This window comes from Haliotis cracherodii, unplaced genomic scaffold (genome assembly GCF_022045235.1).
Source record: "Haliotis cracherodii isolate W230 unplaced genomic scaffold, xgHalCrac1.p SCAF_19, whole genome shotgun sequence".
NCBI classification, from domain to species: domain Eukaryota; kingdom Metazoa; phylum Mollusca; class Gastropoda; order Lepetellida; family Haliotidae; genus Haliotis; species Haliotis cracherodii.
Genome location: NW_027266274.1, coordinates 7,190,092 through 7,211,309, shown reverse-complemented (window position 1 = coordinate 7,211,309; position 21,218 = coordinate 7,190,092). Strand labels below are relative to the sequence as shown.

The following is a 21,218-nucleotide window of genomic DNA, read 5'->3' as shown; positions in this document are numbered from 1 at the left end:
TCATGTTTAATTACCATAAAATAACAAGTTGACTGTTTTCTTTTGTAAAATATGTTCATTTCAGAGACTGGATGAAAGTCTAGGTAACTGGTGTATTCTGACACCGGAATAACACGAGTTGGTCACGAATGGCACTGCATCGTTAGAGGCCATCGTTGAACACCTTAATCTGCAGATGTCAAAAATATGAAATATCTGTAGCATTAAGAAACCTGTCTCTTCAAACGGATATGGAAGCTTGTACTGATACGTAAATTAATTTTAATTCAAGGCGAAGATTAATATCAATGACCCGGAAATTCTTGTTAGGATAAGATAATGGTTCCGGGGTCAACAATACGGGTAATCTTTGTCTTCGATCTGGTTTCCCGGGTACGGGGTGGAATTGACGTCCGTTGTCATGGTAGGGTTTAGTCATTAGGGGGTCGTCATCGGATACATGTTGGTCAAGGGTCCAGTCACCACCCTTGGGATATGATTAACTATCTACCTGTGTCGGGGGGGGGGGGGGGGGGGGGGGGCAAGACATGGAGATTGTTAAGGCGTTTGGTTACAGGTACCAGATTGTATTTCGTGATGGATGATGGCGCATGGTGACTGGATTCAGAATTCAGTCAAGTGGGGTATGGTCAAAAAGGAGGCTGAGGGGATGACGTGATGTTTGTTGCTTTACACCGTACTCAGCAATATTCAATCAATATCACGGCAACGTCTGGCGTTGTTTTATATTTACGGTTTTTTCCACAAACGTGAATAAATTATAAATTATATGTGTAACCATGGATACATCCCGCTTGATTACTTAAAGTTTGGGTCTTTGGTGCAGCAGTAAAAAAATACTGATAGTTGAACTTTGAAGTCCCAGTTACCGCACATTCGAGGCCTTGCCTCTTGATGATAAATGTTATCGGTCATTGAGTCAACTGCTGTAGTTATTCTGAACCTCCCTTGTTTGGGAGTAAGATAGGGCTGTAACGTTATTAATGTTCGTATTATATAACGAGTGCGTAAAAGTCAAGAGGCAGATAATGACTGACGCTGAAGGGAATAAAGACATAAAACTGACAACGTGTGTTGACATGTCAGGTACATTTTAATGACTTCCACCCTGAAGGACAGCAGGCTCCTGCAAACCTCACCCCATCTTCCCGAGGCAAGAGAGTTAACTGACTTTAAAAGTCCAGTTTCCACCCTTGCCGAACCAGGCTGGAATTCCTGGGCTCGATCGTAGCGCCACCAGTGGCTATTACGAGTTATGTCCTTTCTATGCCTCTCCTATTGGCCAATCAGATTCAACCTCTCGTATCACTTGCATTTGCTTCAAACAAAACGGTGGCGCCCAGTCAAGACGATCTGATTGATAATCAAGATCTATAGTGTGATAAAACGAGTCTTACATCGCGAAGTGCATCAAATCACGTCAGCACCTTGATTAAAAGCATGAAAAGATTTAGAAAATATCTGTTGACAACGAGTTAGCGGTGCACATGCTTTGCAAATCCTGCAGTCGACCGAAATCTGCATTACACTTTATGAACCGGATATCGATTTCAGTGCGCGATTTTGATTGGACTATGCATAGACTCGTTAGTCCAGCCAAAATGCAACTCCATAATATCAGCCTAGTTCGGCAAGGGTGGAAACTGGACTTTTATAGTCAGTTAACTCTCTTGCCTCGGGAAGATGACCTCACCCCCACTCCGATGCGTTGTTACGGAGACAGTAGACTCCCGCACCTTGTCACCCCTGTGGTTGACAACCATCCTATGGGATTGGTCAGCGTCTGGTCAGTGCGGGGACACTGAGCGCGCACCTGCTACCCGACACCCTTTCCTTGGTGGTCAAGGTGGTGAGTTGTATTGACCTGCGAGGTCTGGTCAGTCTGGGAACGCGCGCAATGTCACGTGCCCGCCTTCTGTCCATCCCAGTTTCACTGACCATCTTACAAATAATCTCTTCTTTAAGGTCTTAACATGCCGACAATGAGCGAGAAAAATAATTATTAGTTTAGGCCTACATTTTATTTAGTGTAAGCAATGACATTCAGTTTACAGAGACGGGGTCGTTGAGTGGGAATTACGGAACCGGGATGCGGGGTGGGGAAGTAACAATCTTGGGGGGTAGGAGGAGGGGAGGGTATAGCAGCTGATATATGTATATATATTCAGCAGCTGATATATATATTCCATGGATAGGAATTGATAACGGGTAGTATGTATCACTGTAGCAAGAAAACCACAAGAAAACGTTTCAGACAGTTTGTTAGTGAGTTACTTAGGTTTTATTCCGCTTTGACATTCTGTCTTGTCACAGCCTATTAGTTCATATGGAATGCAAATCCAACATGATCGCATGCCGCAGACTCCAGACGCTTACAGCTTACACGTACGGGCAAGGTACTGACGTCTACACCTACAAGTACGGATAAGGTACTAACGTTTACGACTTCCAAGCACGGGTAAGGTACTGTCGTTTACATCTTACAAGTACGGGTAAGGAATAACGTTTACAACTTACAAGTACAGGTAAGGAATTACATTTACAACTTACAAGTACAGGTTAGGTACTGACGCCACTTACAGGTACGGGCGAGGTACTTACGTCTACAACGTAAAAGTCACGATTTACACAAAGTCATGTACATAAGCCAATCAATTAACAGAATACTTTGTGACGATTTGTACATGATGATTGACGTGCAGAGTTGCGACCCTTAGTTACACTTGGATCTGCTGAAGGTGGGTTCGAATCCCATATTCAACCTGATAATTATCATTGGTTTGTTTCAACCACACCCGTTCTCGTGGGTTTCACAGAAGTGGTATGAGTCTGATACCTGCATCAGACGGGATTTCCTCCCACATTTAGCTGACACGCCGTGATATAGGCGGCGTAAAAAAAAAATCTCACTCACTCACTCACTGTTCCCTGCCAGGGACCATGTCATATCATTTGTGTTTTCTGGTACATCTGCTTGTCTTATCTGTCAACGCAGATACGCGGGTCTATTACTTTACGCTTTTACCGGAACGTCACGACTGCCACCACGTCACCACTACATCACCGTCACCGTGCACCCCAGACCAATAACTCACCAGCTTCCGTCGTACAATGACATGTACATGCGAAGGGTATAATCAAATATACCAACCACATTTACACCGTTGGAAATAATTGTTTTGACCAAAATTTCACCTCAATCCCCATTTAACATTGATACTGATGTACAGTGCCCCGCGGTGTCAAAGTAGGTGTTAACTGGTCGTCTCTGCACGCCTACAGCATCTCACACGCTGAGAACGGCCAATACTTTACAGCGACCCGGTGTCACCCTGCGTGACATTTCGACACCTACACCGGTCACCACAAACTGTTAACCCTTTACCCGTCCAAATGAGACTTTACCGTTCCGATATTCAGGACTTATCACAAACCTTAACACCATATGCGTTCAAAAATAAAATGGACTGCCACAAGCTCCGATTATCTGGGTGAGTTGGTCTAACGCCGAAGATTTTAACTACAAAATTTTACTGATTATACCAAAATATGACATTTCCGTAAATACCATTGTCATCAGACATTAACCTTTTTTTTAAAGATCTACCATGACATTTTTGTTGAAAGCAGGTTAGATCTTAGTCAGTCTCTATACATTGCCCGAATATGATAGGTATGCCCTTTGAATTCTTGAGAAAAGAAAAGTGTTGAACATAGTACTTTGAGTGTCGACCTATGGAAGCATTGGCATCCTCATTCAAAGCATTTCTGGATGAAAGACATCATGTTTGTTTGCCCGTCACATAGTTAACACCGACTCTGACTGCCAGAACTGTTTCCGATGAAATACCAAACACAGCTACACGAACAGACTGGTGACGAATCATATTCTGTCGCCAACATATCGTCTTCTGATGACGTGTTATTTCACCATTATAAGTGGTTTATTAGTTTTTATGTGACAGTATTTGCATCATCTAACTCGAGTTATAAATTCACCATTGGTAGAGAGAATAAAACGAAGTACTCATTTATTTATTTATTCATTCATTCATTCATTCATTCATTCATTCATTCATTCATTCATTCATTCATTCATTCATTCATTCATTCATTCATTCATTCATTCATTCATTTATTTATTTATTTATTTATTTATTAAATGCATCATTTCAATAGTAAATGATTAACCCTCCTCGGAAAAGAGGCGGTCGGGTAGCCTAGTGGTTAAAGCGTTTGTTCGTCACTGCGAAGGCCCAGTTCGATTCCCTACATGGGCACAATGTGTGAAGCCCATTTCTGTGTCCCCTGCCGTGATATGGCTGGACTATTGCTAAAGGCGACGTAAAACAATACTCACTCATTGCTCGGAAAACCATGATATTTACCCACAATACGACGTATATACAGAATGTTTTTTTATCAGGATTTTGAAATGTGGCCTACTTTTGGCGAGGGGGCTCGGCTCACAGACTCTTGTATCATTGTGGAAATAGTTCTAGATCGGTCACACGAGGGTCAGAATTGCACAATTCTACATATCGGCATTTTCAACGCTTGTGATATTAATACATCTAGAAATATGTAATATAAACAAGAACAAGCGAGGCATGTGGCTAGGCTCGGGCCAGCTGCCAGTCGAAATCTTGTCTGCTAACTCAACTTTTATGATATACATCAACATAGCAGCAGCTCAAGATTACTTTCCCGAAGTGATACAGGTTTCATGCTTTTACAACGTTTGTGAAACCCACAGGTATGGCGCTGACGGTTAACAGTAATATGAAGCAAACTTGCATGGAATAATTAGGAGGTAAACGTACTGTGTTTTGAATGTAGAGCTGGGTTATCTGTAGCTGTAACAGCGGTAAATTGAATTTGGAACCAACAAGTACTATTCTATGAAAAAAAGTACTACTGGTATTCCATGAATATTATCTTCCGCGGTGATGCGGCCGTCAAATGGCCTGTTTCAGAGGGGGTTTATTATTATATAATAGCCTCTGATTGACCAATCAGAATCGAGGAATTTTCAAATTCATGGCAGGATTCACTTTGACGCTATCATATAATTGAAGTACTGTTCAAACCGCATAAACAATCATTCATTTTGATATGCAGTGAAACCTCATTAACTCGAAGTCCTATGTCGAGTTATCCGTAGATCGAGATAAGCATTGTGTTGATGTTAGACTACACTGCCGATAAATAAAGATGAGTCGTTTTAACGATGTACCGATCGAAAAACGTCCTAGCTAACGGCTTGTATTGTTTTGAAATCCCTTCTCTTCATTTGAATACGTACACAGAATGATATCTTTCGACATATGGTTAGACCATAGGCCATATCAGTAAATGGTCTATGGTTACACCATGAAGTTACACAATCTTATATCGCGATAATCGAGTTTGTTGGGGTCACTGTATATCGATTGTCTATCAATTCGACAAAACAACGGTTACCGTATCGACCCTACGATACTACGATGTCGTGTCTCACCATACGGACAATTTTCTCTTTCAAACTTTCCACTTTCCAAAACAATCCTACCAGGATACAAAGGGTCAACGTTGAGTGACCAGTGACCGCTCGCGCACCCCTGCCGCAGTCACACACAAATACACAGTGTGTAAGCCACACAATGACTATTTTACTAAGAAATCAAACAATTAACACTGACCACTAATGAGACATCAGTCTACGACAATAGTAAACGTTCTAGACAAGCACCGTGACGTATCCCAAACTGCTAGATCCAATAACGTGAATGGCATTGCATGACACGCTGTCTATACTGTAACGACAGCAGCTGTCGCCTCACGGTTAATGTGAATGGAAGTAGTTGCAGGTAAATATTATCTAGTGTCAACTTGGTAAACTGATACAGGGCTAGCAGCAAATTAACTTGACTTTGGCAGAATAGTTTACAGGGATTTAATGTTTAGTGATTTACTAATGATTTAATAATTATCGTCATTTGAGGAGGATACTGTACGCGAAAATTAGATGATCTTTCTTTAGAAATACTAATACAAAAGTTGAAACACAAATATATCTAATCTACATCATGTACACTGCCGGACAAAAGAAAGTTTGACATTGTTGAATGAACAGTTCTTTACACAAATCTTTTAGTTGTACATATATAATGTTGTACTGCCTTAAATATAGCTTCATTTTCTGTAACAACGTGATCTGCATTGCCGTGTAACAGTAAGTGTACATCAATAGGTATGTTATGAACAATATTTTTAAGGCTGTTTAACATAATTTCACGCTGATGACTAAACAATGGACATTCCATGAGATAATGATATGCATTTTCACATGTATTCGAACATGTACAGTTCGGGTGATCTTTTATACCAATTCTATATAAATCATAATTCAACTGACTGCACATGTATCTCAGTTTTGTGTTGTAAGATATTATATTTTCTTTTTCCATAAGCGAAGTACGCAGGTGACGTGGGGTGGTGCTTTTGTAACGAATTTTTAAAACAAGAAATCGTAGAATTTCGATCTGATAACGGAATAGAGTTCCACAATCGGATAGACAATGGGTAAAAGGATTCACACGAATGTCTTAGTCTTGTGAGAGGAACACTGATGTTTTCAGAGTTTCTGAGACTGTATGAGTTTTTTGCAGCAACGGTTTTGGGTAGAATATCTGTTAGATAGGAAGGGGCCATGTTATGATTAATTTTGAAGAAAAGACAAAGTTTACGTTTCTTTCTACGCTCAACTAAGGGTTTTCACCCATGATGGTTGCTAAAAAATGAAACGAACAAGATATGGTTATTAGATGGTGTTGTATTTGATACGCCGACTTCGGCGAGTGTTTTCAACCAAGTAAGGTTTTGCTGACGTATTGTTTTGCTTAAATCCATTTTTCAAGTGTATACTTTCTTTTGCCCGACGGTTTACTTTAAGTATTTGTAACTTATTAATTAGAATTATGCAAAGGCCCAGGGCCCACTTGCACAAAGCGATCTTGGTGCTACGACTATTGTAGGCCTATGTTAAAGTATGGGAGTTACGATCATCTTAGCGCTACGACTATTGTAAGCCTATGTTAAAGCTGAGACCATAATCTACTGCTGAGGCCTGTCCCTCGGTATATGGTCTCTGGTTAAGGTATGGTAGTTACGATCATCTTAGCGCAAAGATCCCTTTGTGCAAGTGGGCCCAGGAACACATTGCAAAACGACTTATAGATTCGCTTTAAGCATTTCCCATGTTCGAATCTGAGATTCGTATCGATTTTGTTGCTAGTTTATGAGTGGGTCACCCTTGTGTTTTACCAAAATGGTAAACCTCAACGACGTGCATAAATTTGGTCCTTTCTCCCACATTAAGCTAACTTGTCGTTTTATTAATAAAAGCGAAAGACCCTTCAATATTCATAACAAATATCTGTCAAGAGCAGTGTCGATTGTACGATTCCGACTATATCATAAGCATGTGTTTATGAATCACTATCAAATAGTAATGATACCAGATCGCGAAAAGGTGAGCGCGTCCCTTCACAAACACACGCAAAGGCAAGTCAATTGTTCATCTGAATATAACACGAAAACATGTGGTAATGTCAAACTAGGGAATATATCGGACATAAGTTTGGTCATTTTGATGGAATGTTTGGAAATTTGGAAATGTCCTTCACCTGTCTACCACAAACCTTTTGAAAGTTTGAAAGACTTTGAATCATAAGCTAAATCATAACATCCTCCTTGTTTAACAAAATAATTCAATGAGCGAGGCATAAATATTTCCATTCTGTACACAAAACTTTAATAGGGAACGTCACGATGTGCACGTGTTAACAACAAATCATGTTTCTTCTTCAGAGTTGTTGGGGCTTTCCAGTTATCCATCAGAAGCAGGTGGCTGCCGCCGTGAGGTGTCCGTCAAAAGTAACGTATCAAACAGCTTGTTATCTCTGCAACCAATCAGATTATGAGTTCCCCCTGGTGCTAGGCAACGGGGGATTGACATGCGCAAGATTCAAATCTCGATCACCTGAAACTTTCCTCAAAGAGCCATGATGTGTGCTACTGTAAACACGACTACTTATCAGTCCGTTATCACAGGACGTGTCCCAGGTGACGAGATGATATATGACGGAAACTGTATTTGAAACATAGCTGTGTTTGTTTACCACCATAGTTTCAAATAGCCCAGTCATAACCAATAAATATGCTTGTGTTTTTTAAAGATTAGATTTTACTTTAAAACCGTTTAGTCTATTTAAACAAATATATTTTGACATTAAGAATCTCAGTAATTTAGTGTTACACAAAAGTTTCACATTGCCTAAATAATAAACCGAGGAGGAAAAGAAACTTTACCTCTCAGTTGATTTTATCATGTTTGATTTTCATTTGAAAATATTTTAGGTCAGCGATGTTATATTCAAACTGTACTTGCAATTACTCAGCACTCAAAGAATACTCCTACTTTAATTATAAAATTTAATTTCATTTATAAGTTTTAAAAATTCAAAAGTCGATTCGCTAATAGTAGGCATCATGTGGTTGCAAATTCTCTTTTTACCCCAGCCTTCATTAAACCAATTTATTTACACAAAATTACCCAGCCACAGATTACTTTTTTTTACAAGCTGTTGCAGGAATGAGTGATGGTTAAATAGACATAATCAAATTTAACAACAGTTCTTTCAATTTTCAATTACCTATAAAACAAACTCTGTATACTTTCTTTAGCCCCTCGGTTTATATTTTTCTCATAGTGTAAAGAACTATGGCAGTTTCATATTCTAAACAGTTCGTCAAACTAAGCCACAAGATTACACCTAATACACGTATAATTACGTTCATTTGACAAACGGCAAGTTCGAAAAAAACGAAAACGTCAAAATTTAACTCCAACATCCTGTCTCGATTACAAAATTAGATGATTTCAAACTTTTTAACTCCATTTTTCAAATATTTATAACGTTGAGACGTATACATGAGACCGCCAGAAAAACCCTGCCGCCGCCGAAGCCGAAACGTATATTGAGCAGAGGGTCGTGTCAGTCAGAATGCACATGATCATTTTCAAGACACCTTTTTCCACTTTCATGTTGTATATGCTGCATGAAAAGTTATAGCCTGTGTACTTTTTTATTCCACTTTGCATTGTTTTTATACTTCCTCATTACACACGACAGAAAACAGGTTAACCCCTTCGGCTTTTGATTCGACCTCCGTTGAAATATTTATTGCCTTTTTTTCCTGATGAAACATGTCCGCTATCCGTTCCCCCAGCAGGTATCAGCGTATGTGAACAAGTCGGCGAGCAGCTCAAAGTGGAACCGTTTCACCAAATATAGTTAGACAGAAATGAGTGGCTTAACGTGGCTTAACAGTATTTCAGCTCCATGTTGTGTCAGCTTAATGAGTGAAGAAAGCTTCAAGTGACGCTGGGCGTAGACGTTTTCAACTTTGGCGATAAACTGATAAACCACAGACCCCCATCAGGACGATGATCTGCGATTCGAACCAACCATTTGCAGATCCAGGCGTAACTAGGGGACGTAACCCTCAAGTGGCGCAGGGCGTAGACGTTTTTAACTTTGGCGAAACCCACGAGAAGGGGGAGCTGATAAACCACAGACCACCATCAGGACGAATCCGCGATTCGAACCAACCATTAGCAGATCCAGGCGTAACTAGGGGACGTAACCCTCAAGAGACACAGGGCGTAGACGTTTTCAACTTTTTTTTCGCTAAACACACGAGAAGGGGAGCTGATAAACCACAGACCACCATCAGGAAGAATCCGCGATTCGAACCAACCATTAGCAGATCCAGGCGTAACTAGGGGACGTAACCCTTCTCTGCAACTTGCGTTGCCATGGACCGCTAGGGCACCTGCCACATGTCATATGTTTAATAGTGAGTGAGTATAGGTGAACTCCGCTTTTAGCAATATTCCAGCAATATCAAGTGGGAGGCACCAAAATTGGGCTTCACATGTTGTAATCATATGGGGAATCGAACCGAGTTTTCGGCGTGACGAGCGAACAATTTAACCACGAGGCTACCCCAACGACCCCTATGTTTAAGAATTACGATAGGCTCTGATTCACAAAGGAATATAAGTAACTGTTTCGGCTCCCATAGTTTGAGATATGAGGTAGACATGGCTTTGTGATGTCTTTGTGTATCATGTTCACAGATCAGTTGATGGTCCCTCGAGTGTACAACCAGTAGCACTAGTCACGAGCCTAATGGTACATCCAGAAGCCATAGCTACGACCTTAATTACACATTAGATGTATGATTGGGAACCTAATGGTGCAAGTCACTGACCACCTACCTCTGCGTCCAATCATGCGTCCAGATGACCACGTGAGTTCCGGACAGGAAGGTCAACACTCAGTAGGTTCCCACACGATCATAGAGGAACTCTCGTTGCATTTTCCGATTATGAAATAACCGTATTTCACAGGAACATAAACAACAGGGTGTAAATCCTCCGTAATCCTTCCTGAAGGTTCCTCCGTAGAGTTTAGAGTCTACCACACTGGTGTCCTTGATTTTTTTCGATTTTTTTTTGTGTCGTCTGCGTATGACCCTGTCGTCTGCTTTACACGTGCGGTGACGTGGCGGTCAACTACCTGTCCTGGTAACGGCGGGAAGGACATTATGCATGTACGTCAGGTGCTTTGTCATGCGGGAAACACGACACATGTCCCCAATTTGACGAAAGCCCTAATGACCAAAACAACAAAGCCGTTAAAAGATTTGCCCACGGTTTTGAGTGGAGCACATAATGTGTACAATGCTGCGAACTGAACATTTACAAATCGCCCGGTCGCATTTTTTAATAACTTGAAAGTGGTCTTTTTAAAACAATGATGGCGTTAGGCTGGTGTTTGGGCGGATTCGTAATTACCGTGTCAGTGGTAGAAACCTGCGCGGGTAAAAAGTTCATCTGTCAGTTTTTTTGCATGTCAATATGGCCGCTCGTCTTGATGGCAGGTGTGTGGTGGACAATGCAGCAGCGTTGTCAAACAAATGTAAAACATTATTTCAGAGCGTACCTGCTAATTGTATTGTGCTGACAAACCAAGGATCGTAGTCGGGACCAATATGGGATTCGAACCTACGATCAACGGATCCAGGCGCGACTTAGGAGCGTAGCTCTATCAACGATTAACGGCGTTCCACTGTGACGATAACGTCATTGCCACAGACGCCTAGAATTACTTCCTTTTACATTAATTAGAGAGTGAAAAATCCAGTCTCTCGTGGAATCAAGCAAACTAACGACACGGCCAGTGTACTATGGTATTAATTTCAGTGACTGTAGAAACTGTTGCAAATATATTTGTCGTAAAAGACAAAGTAAAATAACGTTTATAACAATAAAAAACAAACAATTGTTGGTGGCAGCAAATGATTGAATGGCTTGTAAAAAGTACCACGTACAATCGTCACCAAATTTGAAAAGCGGCCGACTGCAGGGAGCAGAGCTTACCAGAATGGTTTTGTACTAGAATTTAGAGTTATCTGCCCTTGTGGGCACATGAACATGGTTCTTGATCATTCGAGAAGTTTATGAATGGGACAGTTTCTTGAAGGCTGGCTCTACTGATATAAGAGCGACAGGAGGGGGGATTCGAGGGATTTTTTTAACCTTTATATCTACTTGCCTAGTGCGGTTCGGTGGCTGCTACATTTTTGGAAAAACCGAATTCCTTCCAATTTCCAACACTGTTCTGGAGTTAAGATCGGAGACAGGCCTGTTTCAAGACTTTGTCTAAAATATACTCTACTGATTATTCATTGATCTTATGTGGTTATTTTGTGATTTCTAGAGTAACCTCTGCGTTTCAAGTTGGAAATCACCTCGTAACAGAAACCAGTGGCTGATATCATGAGCACCAACACATTCAGAGTACGATGACACACAATCAACCAGGAAACACAATGCGACTACATTTTACCAATTTCCAGTTTTAGTCGCGTTTTTCGACAATCGTGGTACCCCTGGGGAGCATTCTGGACTCGACTCCCATTATGAACGGAAATAGGCTCGACTCCCATTATGAACTGAAATAGGATCTTACGGAATTTCCAAGCTTCTAAAAATGATAATTTATCTTCATGAGAGATTGTTTATTTATTGTTGCTGATGTGAGTCTTGTTACTTCCTGTCGTAAGTGTCAGTAGGCTCTTATCGTGCGACATATTTACGACAACTTATATCCATTTAGCTACACGTAAACACACTTACATAACACCTGCCAGTTGACACGGAACTCTGAAAACTAGCCCATAAATAACACCTCCATTGCTCCACATAGAGAAATGGTACGCATAAAATGACGTCGAATCTCATTGACATTTACTTAAAACAAAATGCATACGGAAACTGTTGGTATCGTTCATGACTGCATATTATCAACCGTTCCATCCGTTATCAATCAGGTACCCTGTCGGTGACATGGCGTTGCACGTGTGACCGGACACATTATCTTTTTGGAATTAAAGTAGTCAGAACCTTCACATTTCACGACCGCCTCCGTGGTCTAGTGGTAAAGGGTCTGCCCGGAGAGCAGAAGGACCAGGGTTCTACCCCGGCCGCGTCATACCAAAAAATGGTACTTGTTGTTACCCAGCCTGGCGCTCGGCTAGAACAAGGACTGGACGGCTCGGAGTCGGTATACTGTGTCTGAGTGGGGTATTCATGTTAAACTGTGGCATGTTTAACCCCATTTCACCTCATATATCACACATTTCAGTGAACAGAAAAAGTGGTCTTGAAAATAACTTGAATCAAACTTACGAGGCCCTAGTTTTAAACCTCGTGAAATTAACGGTACCGACCACACAGTCCATACAACCTATCTAATGGTATCCCGAAATACTACCGGTTAAAGGTAAAAAGTGTAATGATAGTGTTGATATATCATGACGTGCGAGTATTTACGTCGGAATAGTTGCCTAACCCGATAAAAGTGATTCTTGTTGAGTCTGATACTTTCCAACACAGCAAGTTGGGGAGATGAATAGTGATAGTGGAAGACAGGGGGTAGCGGAGTAACGAGAGCAGGGGTAGAGGAATAGAGAGAGGGGGGGAGAGCATTAATGAAAGAGTGAGTGAGGTTTAACGCCGCTTTGAACAGTAGTCCAGTTATATCACGGCGTGAAAAATGATAGAGGGATAGAGTAAGTAGAGGAGTGATAGGAGTGCCGAGGGGTAAAGGATGAGATGGAATTCATATGACATAAAGGAAAGGAGAGAGAGAGAGAGAGAGTGGGGGGGATGTCTTCCTTTGACAGAGAACGTGTATTATGTCTTCTCTGAGAGAGAGAGAAAGATAGAGAGAGAGAGCGTTGTCTTCCTGGGATAATGTAATGTTCCCTCTAAGAGAAAGACAGAGATAATTCTGTTTGAACCCCTAGCACACGTACACTTCATAGTATTTAGTTTTATTGATTAGAAAATAATGATTAAATGAAACAATCGTTGAGGAATTTGAAGAAAGAACTTTGTGTTCCATAATCTGTGCCTGATCAAAGTTGGTCATTGTTAGTCGCCAAGTAGACATCGACACCGTTGTGCAATTCCTTCACGACCTGAACTTCCTCAGACACATTGTCTTTCATTCTGGCAGAGACCATATAATAGATTCTGGGAATGATTTCAAACTCTAAAGACGACCTCAACCGCTCGTTAAGGGCATTTAGTCCCTCAAGTGACAATTGTTGGTATTATTCAATGCAGTTCTAATGCCGTCCGTGATTGGTCAATGGGGCACGCATATCATGACACACTAGTAACAGCAGAGACAAAGACACACAAACAAGGCATATGATTGGCTCACACAATAGGAGACCAAACAAGTCGTTTGATTGGTCAACAATGAAAGGACAAATACAAAGCGTATTCAAAGATCGGGGTCAGATGTCAAGATGGCGGTAAGGAGGGAGAAGTACAACAGTTAGGTAATTGACTCCCCCTGACCTGTCTTGTTGGTGTAGGAACTTGATTCGCGCATTGATTTCGGCCCAAATCGGAGCGATTAAGCTTCTGAAAGGAGTACTTGACAACATTTACAAGGACGTTCGCGAACACTGAGAAATAAATGATGCTTAAATGGAATCTGATTGCGAAGAGATCGCTTTACGTTAAAAGAAATTCTCCATTGGAACCGTGTTGAGTTAAGCTAACCTTTGAACAGAGCCGCCATTTTAAGGTCAAGGGTTAAAGGGATAGGTCACAAAGCTTCAGGCAAACGTAAAATTTGGAAGATAACGGGCTTTTTGGAAGGTTTTACAATCAATCATCCGAGCTGCTGATTTAGTAATCCTGAAGTTGTTCAAAACGTATTTCAAAGCAATACGATAGTTAGATATTATGCGAAAAAAATTATTCAACAGAGTGAGTGAGTTGGTTTGACGTCACTTTGAAAAGTAATCTCGTTATATGACGGCGTGTCTGCTTATAACAGATAACATACAAAAATAAATTGTTTTAACGTGTGATGTTTAATATGAATTGTACATTCTTCCTATCTGACGTTGTTTACTTCTGTTTAAATTATAGACCACGCGCAGTACATGCTTGGATAAGAACAACTGGTTGGGAACATATCATTTGCAAAACACGGATTAAGTGAGAATGTATGATGCATGCTTTAACACATGTGCATGTTTTATATTAAAATACTTCAGTTGGTAATTAATAACATATATACCCTCCAAAATAGATTTTGACCGTTCATATGAGCAATAAAAGTAATGATTTCTGACAATTTCAATAACCAACTTTCCAAAAAGGCTAACTTTATACCAGAGTCAGACGGTTTCTTCATGAAGCATGAAACCACTTTACTCAGAAATAGCTCCGCGGTGGACTATACTCATTCCCCATCGCGTATTGATCTGACAGCGTTAAATACACAAGTAATAGACAAGGGAAGCAGTCTTCTGCATATCTGCGATCTTTGTGGCTTGTTTTCGCTCATTCCACCTATAAATGATGGGTTATTTTGAAGCGACATGCAGGGCGCTACTCAGAAAACGCACCCATCAAAACAGATCGCGCCTTGAGGGAACAAAACGTGCAAACAGCCCACAAGCATGTCTCTGAGTTAGGAAAGAAACATTTTATGTACAGCAAGAAATAAATGTTTGTGTGATTATCTTTAACAGCTGTTTTCAGACACGTGTACGGTAAAACCTCGTTAATTCAAAAAACTTGTCATAGTGACGAGTTATCCGTTGCGCGAGACAAGCGGATTGGTAAAATGAAACCACATGTCTTATAACATTCTACTTGAATTACATCCTCGCATCACCCGTGAAGATGCGGGGGAGAATAGGTCTCCAGGAACCAATCTTTGCCGTAAAAGGCGACTATGCTTGTCGTAAGAGACGACTAACGGATCGGGTGGTCAGGCTCACTGACTGGGTTGATGCATGTCATCGTATCCCAATTGCGTAGATCGATGCTCGTGATGTCGATCCCTGGATTGTCTGGTCCAGACTCGATCATTTACAGACTGCAGTCATGAAGCTGGAATATTGCGGCGTTAAAACCAAACAAACAAACTGAACCTACCGTATGGTGTTCCCCTTTCTTGATTCTGAAACAAACAAAAGACATAACATTATTTTAACTGGAATATTTCGCGTTAAACAACAAACAAAACAAATAAACAAAATATCCTCACATCTTGCCTCTCTTACAGAGAGGGCAGTGTAGCCTTGTGGTTAAAGCGTTCGCTCGTTACGGCGAAGGCCCGGGTTCGATTCCCCACATGGGTATAACGTGTGAAGTCTGGTGTCCCCCGCCGTGATACTGCCAAACATTGCAAAACCAAAACAATACTCACTCGCACACACACACTTGTCATGTATTTAATAAAACATTCACCCAAATTTCATTCTGATCTCAGTCCCTGCACTCCATATCCATCCCCAGCTCTACACTTGAAATTAAGAGACTTTGGAGTTCTTTTGATAATCGTGGGTTTCCTTGTAGAATGATTTTTATTTAACCTTGTGCATAACCCATTTTCATGTACTGTAAGTTAGCCTAGCTGACATCGTCTTAAGAATATACCCCGTAGATATCCCGGTTGAGAATAAGTCGCCTTCAACTTATACCTGTCGTAAGAGACGACTAAATGGATCGAGTGGTCAGACTCGGTGGTTTGGTTGATTGCGGTCATCGTACCCCGACGGCATGTATCGTCGCTCATAATATCAATCACTGGATTGTCTGGACAAGACGTTATTTACAGGCCGTCGTCACATAGCTGGAATATTGCTGAGCGCGGCGTTAAACAAAACAAAGAAAACTTACTCTATATATCGATATAATGTAGTTTGTTTTAACTGAATCACTTTATACATTATGTTTGTCTGTCGTGAACTTAGATTAACAGAAGCACATCACATTAATCTTATGCACTTCACTTGATAAATCATTCAGAGGGAAAACTGCGTTTCATCGGACATCTAATAATAAACAACTACCGTCTTCCTCAAACACGTAACACCGATGTTGTTGATAGTGGTTGTTTTGTTGTTGTTGACATAGTGACTCAAACTACATAATGGCATCCCCATCTGATGCAGGAAGTTGCACGAGCAGCATATGTTTCATGCACTTGATGATAACATCATCTTTCTCCTCCCTGCCGAGCCTTTGGTCGACATTATTTTTCTTAGTTAGATTTGCACCCAGTTGGAGTTTGTTTCGTGTGTCATGAAGGAGTATACGAGAACGAGAACAAAATAAAAAACAGAAGGAGGTGGGTTAGCCCAGTGGTTGAAGTGTTTACTTGCCACCCGGGATCGATTCCCTACATCGGAACATTTAAGGTTTTCCCTATCTTGCTGGAACATTAACCACAACGGCGAAAAGCCCTACACGCTCACTTGTTTTAAACCTAAAGGATTTGCATCCAGTTCGATTTTATGTATTGACTGCAGCATTGAAGAAAGAAAGTGTGAAGTCTATTCCTGATACCACCCCCTCCTCAAAACTGGAAAGTTGCTAAAAGCAGGGTACAACCCTATTCGCTTGCTCGTTTTAAACCCAGTTGATGTAATAATGAAAATCTTCCATTCGAGGCTTTTTTTTTAATGAAAAATTGAAGAGAAATATATTTGATGCGATCTAATTGTTATAATTGGAGAAATAAGAGTGAGTGAGTGAGTTGGGTTTAACGCCGCTTTTAACAGTATTCCAGTTATATCACGGCGTGTCAGCTTAATGTGGGAGGAAAGCTCGGAGTGATGCAGGTGTCAGACGTTTACCACTTCGGTGAAACCCACGAGCACGGGTATGGTGCTGACAAACCTAAAAACATAATCGGGGCGAACCGGGATTCGAACCCACAATCATAGGTTTCTGGCGTGCCCAAGGGACGCAACTCTGCACAGCGAATTGCGGCGCCTTAGACGACTGGGCCACCCGTGCCCCTGGAGAAATAAGAACATTGAAACATGATTTCCTCCGTCGAGGTTACCAGTGCCAGGCAAGTATGTCTCCTCCATCGGCAGATCACGTGACAAACTGAAATCTCAACAGCAAGGCACACGTTCAAAGTTGGACAAAGAGGAGTGCAGCTTCAAACACACTTTCCCTAAAATATTCATCTTTTAAAGGGCAAAATTGTAGCTTATTAAACCAACTTGTGCTGTGTAACACCTACTCCCTTATACCAATTGACACACAAAACTCCGTGTGAGGTCAGTTCGTGTTATTTATTATAATATTTCTAATATCGCACATTTGTGTGCAATTATGGGTTACAACAAATGCGAGTGAAAGAACGACCCCCTGGTTTGCGCTCTCACTCACCGCCACCCCCTCACTGCCCCCACCCTTAAAATAGATATTCCCCGGTACAAGAAAACATATGTCTCTAATCCATCTTTGCCGACTACGGAGGGAAGTTATTTTTGGGTTTTCTTGTTAGAAATGTTGACAAAATACATTATATAGTCAATATAGCATGTAATGTCTGATAGCCTACGAGTATACATTCATACATTACACGTCAGTACATAGCAGGTTGCAGGTGCGTAGGACGTGAGTGGGGGGTGGGGATGGGGGTGTAGGTGGGGGTGTGGATGGGGGGTGTAGGTGGAGGTAGGGGGGTGTAGTGGAAAACAGCACTACACTAAAATATGTGTTTAGATCCTAAACATAAACCAAAGCGAGTTCTTTGGCCGATAATTAATCGTGTTTAGGGTCTAAACATGTCAAAGGGTGTGCTTAACCGTCTTGAGTCTAAATTAATGCCCCCTCCCCCCTCAACCCCCCACCCCATTTAAATTCATTGTAGATAATTTTTAAAAGGGCGCTTTCTATATGTCTTTTTAGCGTTTAATGGGGATATAGAAGTTTGGGGATCTATCGAAGTAATGAAACATACTTTCATTGTCAGCTCTGTGTATTCCTTTCAGTATCCAAACAGATTCCTAAACATGTATTTACATTCTAAACATGTATTTAGATCCTAAACATGTATTTACATTCTAAACATGTATTTAGATCCTAAACATGTATTTAGATCCTAAACATGTATTTACATCCTAAACATGTATTTACATCCTAAACATGTATTTACATCCTAAACATGTATTTACATTCTAAACACGTATTTACATCCTAAACATGTTTTACAGTGTGTTGATACAACTTTGTTACTTGCTGACAAAATGATCATTATTAAATGTCCATTGGGTACGATCAACGTGCATGCTTACAATCCAGTGCGCTAGATAACAAAACACTGCACATTTAACACAAAGGAAGAACTGTTAACATTAAAACCTGATGCGAACATACGAAAATATACTTTCAATCAATATGATGGTGTCAAAGAAAGCTTTGAAGCTTGTTGTCAGCGAGCGTTAAGTAAAAAAACCCAACATGATTAATTGCCCGGTACTTGCAGTTATGGTCGATATAAACTTATTAAAGAAAAATCTTATTCATATTTGTGGCAGCGAACGTAATCACGAACATGCAGGTGTAAATGTGATAGGAAGATTGTCATTCTTTCTTGTAAACATAAACAGTTCAGTAAACACCATGTTAAACCAGGCTTAGCCAGGCATGTGTGGTTATCGTGAGACGATACGCGAACAACATGGCATAAACGTGGGAATTACCTACAGTATGTCTTAATCCGATTCATCTGGTATCCAAATTGTTAAGGTTGTTTATTATCATGAGCCATTATAACCCGTTTACCATATGCCAGGACCGCTACACCTTTCCAGCTCGTACCCCATGTAGTCCACAGCACAATTATGACCATGGTCAGTGTATAAAAGATATATTCAATAGCTAACTGAAGCCCGACGCAGCAGACAAAACATCAAAAAGGACGCCACTCCGCGCAATGAGAGACGCACAAAAGCCTATAACGAGAATGCCATGGTTCAACGAAGAGCGACCTGGACATGCTCGCTTTGGAAGGGGGAATATGGACATATATACCCCTGACCTCTCCACTGACCCACAGCCAGATGACCTCTAAATGGTCCGAATTGTAATGAACCAACCCAGATGACCTGCACGGACAAATTAGAGTTGAGTTTATCTACACATCTAGGTTGCGTTCCTAAGCGCTGTTTTGTGTCAATATAAGAAAGAAAAATTTGCACGGCATTAACTAATGTTGATAATACCGTATAATCGATTCCGATTGCTGATAACATCAGAACGCTTCCTGTATATGTTGTTCATTACTGCTCGTATTTAGATTCTTGGCATACCATCACGTGACAGGCTGATTAGAAGCGCGCATATTTTAAGAATGTGATTAGATGCGCGCATGTTTGAAGTAAACTGACGTGCAAAAGCAAGTATACACCCATGTTAGATTTGTTTGTGGCTAATAAGAAACGAACAAGAAATGACTATTCGTTTGAAAGTTATTTGATACGGTATTACAGTTGTGCTTTGGACATTAAGTTTGCAGTGTTTTGGCGACTGTTTTCAGCCTTTAACGTTTGATAACGTTGGTAATTTGTTGCTCAAATCCAACTTTTAAGGGTATACTTTCTTTTGCCCGGCAGTGTAGTTAGTTTTGTAGCACAACGCGATCTTAGCGCTACGATTATCGAAATCCTATGTTAAAGTATGGGAGTTACGAAAGTCTTAGCGATAACATTACTTTGTGGAACGGGGCATTTTCAGTAGAGTATGGTGCATTTCAGTTACTAGTCTATCACGGTGTATAAAAATAATCTGGCTGGAAAGCCACAGGATACACAGGTCATAGAAGTTTACCACTCTAGTAAAACACACAAGCACGGATACTGTGCTGGGAGGCCAAAAACATAATCGGGGCAAATCGAACAGACGACAAGCGGATCCTGGTATGACTAGGGGGCACAACTCTGCAAGCAAATGGCTTCGCCTGTAGCCACGTGGCAACCTGTTCGTCTAGAAATGATGTTCCTGAAATTCACTGACTTCACAACGAACACAAAAAAATTATGCAAATTGTGAGCGTGGCGGGTGCCATCGATAGACAGGTCCTGTTTACCCCTTTCGCGAACACCTGGTGTCATTGCTGATTTTCAGTGATCAATTCATATGATATATTTTCACCTCTATTTTGCCTTTTATCCCCATTTGGGTCCTGGTAGGGCTGAAAATAGACACCGGTTATTGTCTGGCGTTAAGGTTTACTATTTAACTTGGTGTGGGATGTATCACTGAGTATATTAAGGGGGAACGGGTGGCCCGATAAGGCGCCGCGATTCGCTGTGCAGAGTTGCGTCCCTTGGCCACGCAAGAAACCTATGATTGTGGGTTCGAATCCCAATTCGCCCCAATTATGTTTCTAGGTTTGTCAGCACCATACCCGTGCTCGTGGGTTTCACCGAAGTGGTAATCGTCTGAGACCTACATCACTTCGGGCTTTCCTCCCACATTAAGCTGACACGCCGTAATATAACTGAAATAGTGTTAAAAGCGGCGTTAAACCCAACTCACTCACTCACTCACACTGAATATATTAAATGAATATTTATTATTATTTACACAGATCATCAGTACAGAAAACGACGAGGAAGCAAGAATGAATATGGAGTAATATGGGTTTCTTCTACATGAAAACTGCGACCTTGTTGTTTTGTATATAGGTTTGATGTTTGTTGTCTGAGGTCGCACTCAGCAATATTCCACTCTATAAAAAATCGAATCTGGGCAAGACAATCCA

At 41.0% G+C, this 21,218-nt stretch overlaps 1 protein-coding gene across 1 annotated transcript in view; it reads right to left on the bottom strand.

The window, feature by feature from the left end:
• The window catches only part of LOC139466722 (lactadherin-like), a 275,034-nt gene that overhangs the window by 154,060 nt on the left and 99,756 nt on the right, over positions 1 to 21,218 (bottom strand). The window contains exon 3 of the mRNA XM_071248368.1: positions 15,584 to 15,608. The gene's annotated coding sequence lies outside the window, so the exon portion shown is untranslated. The remainder of the gene's footprint in view (positions 1 to 15,583; positions 15,609 to 21,218) is intronic.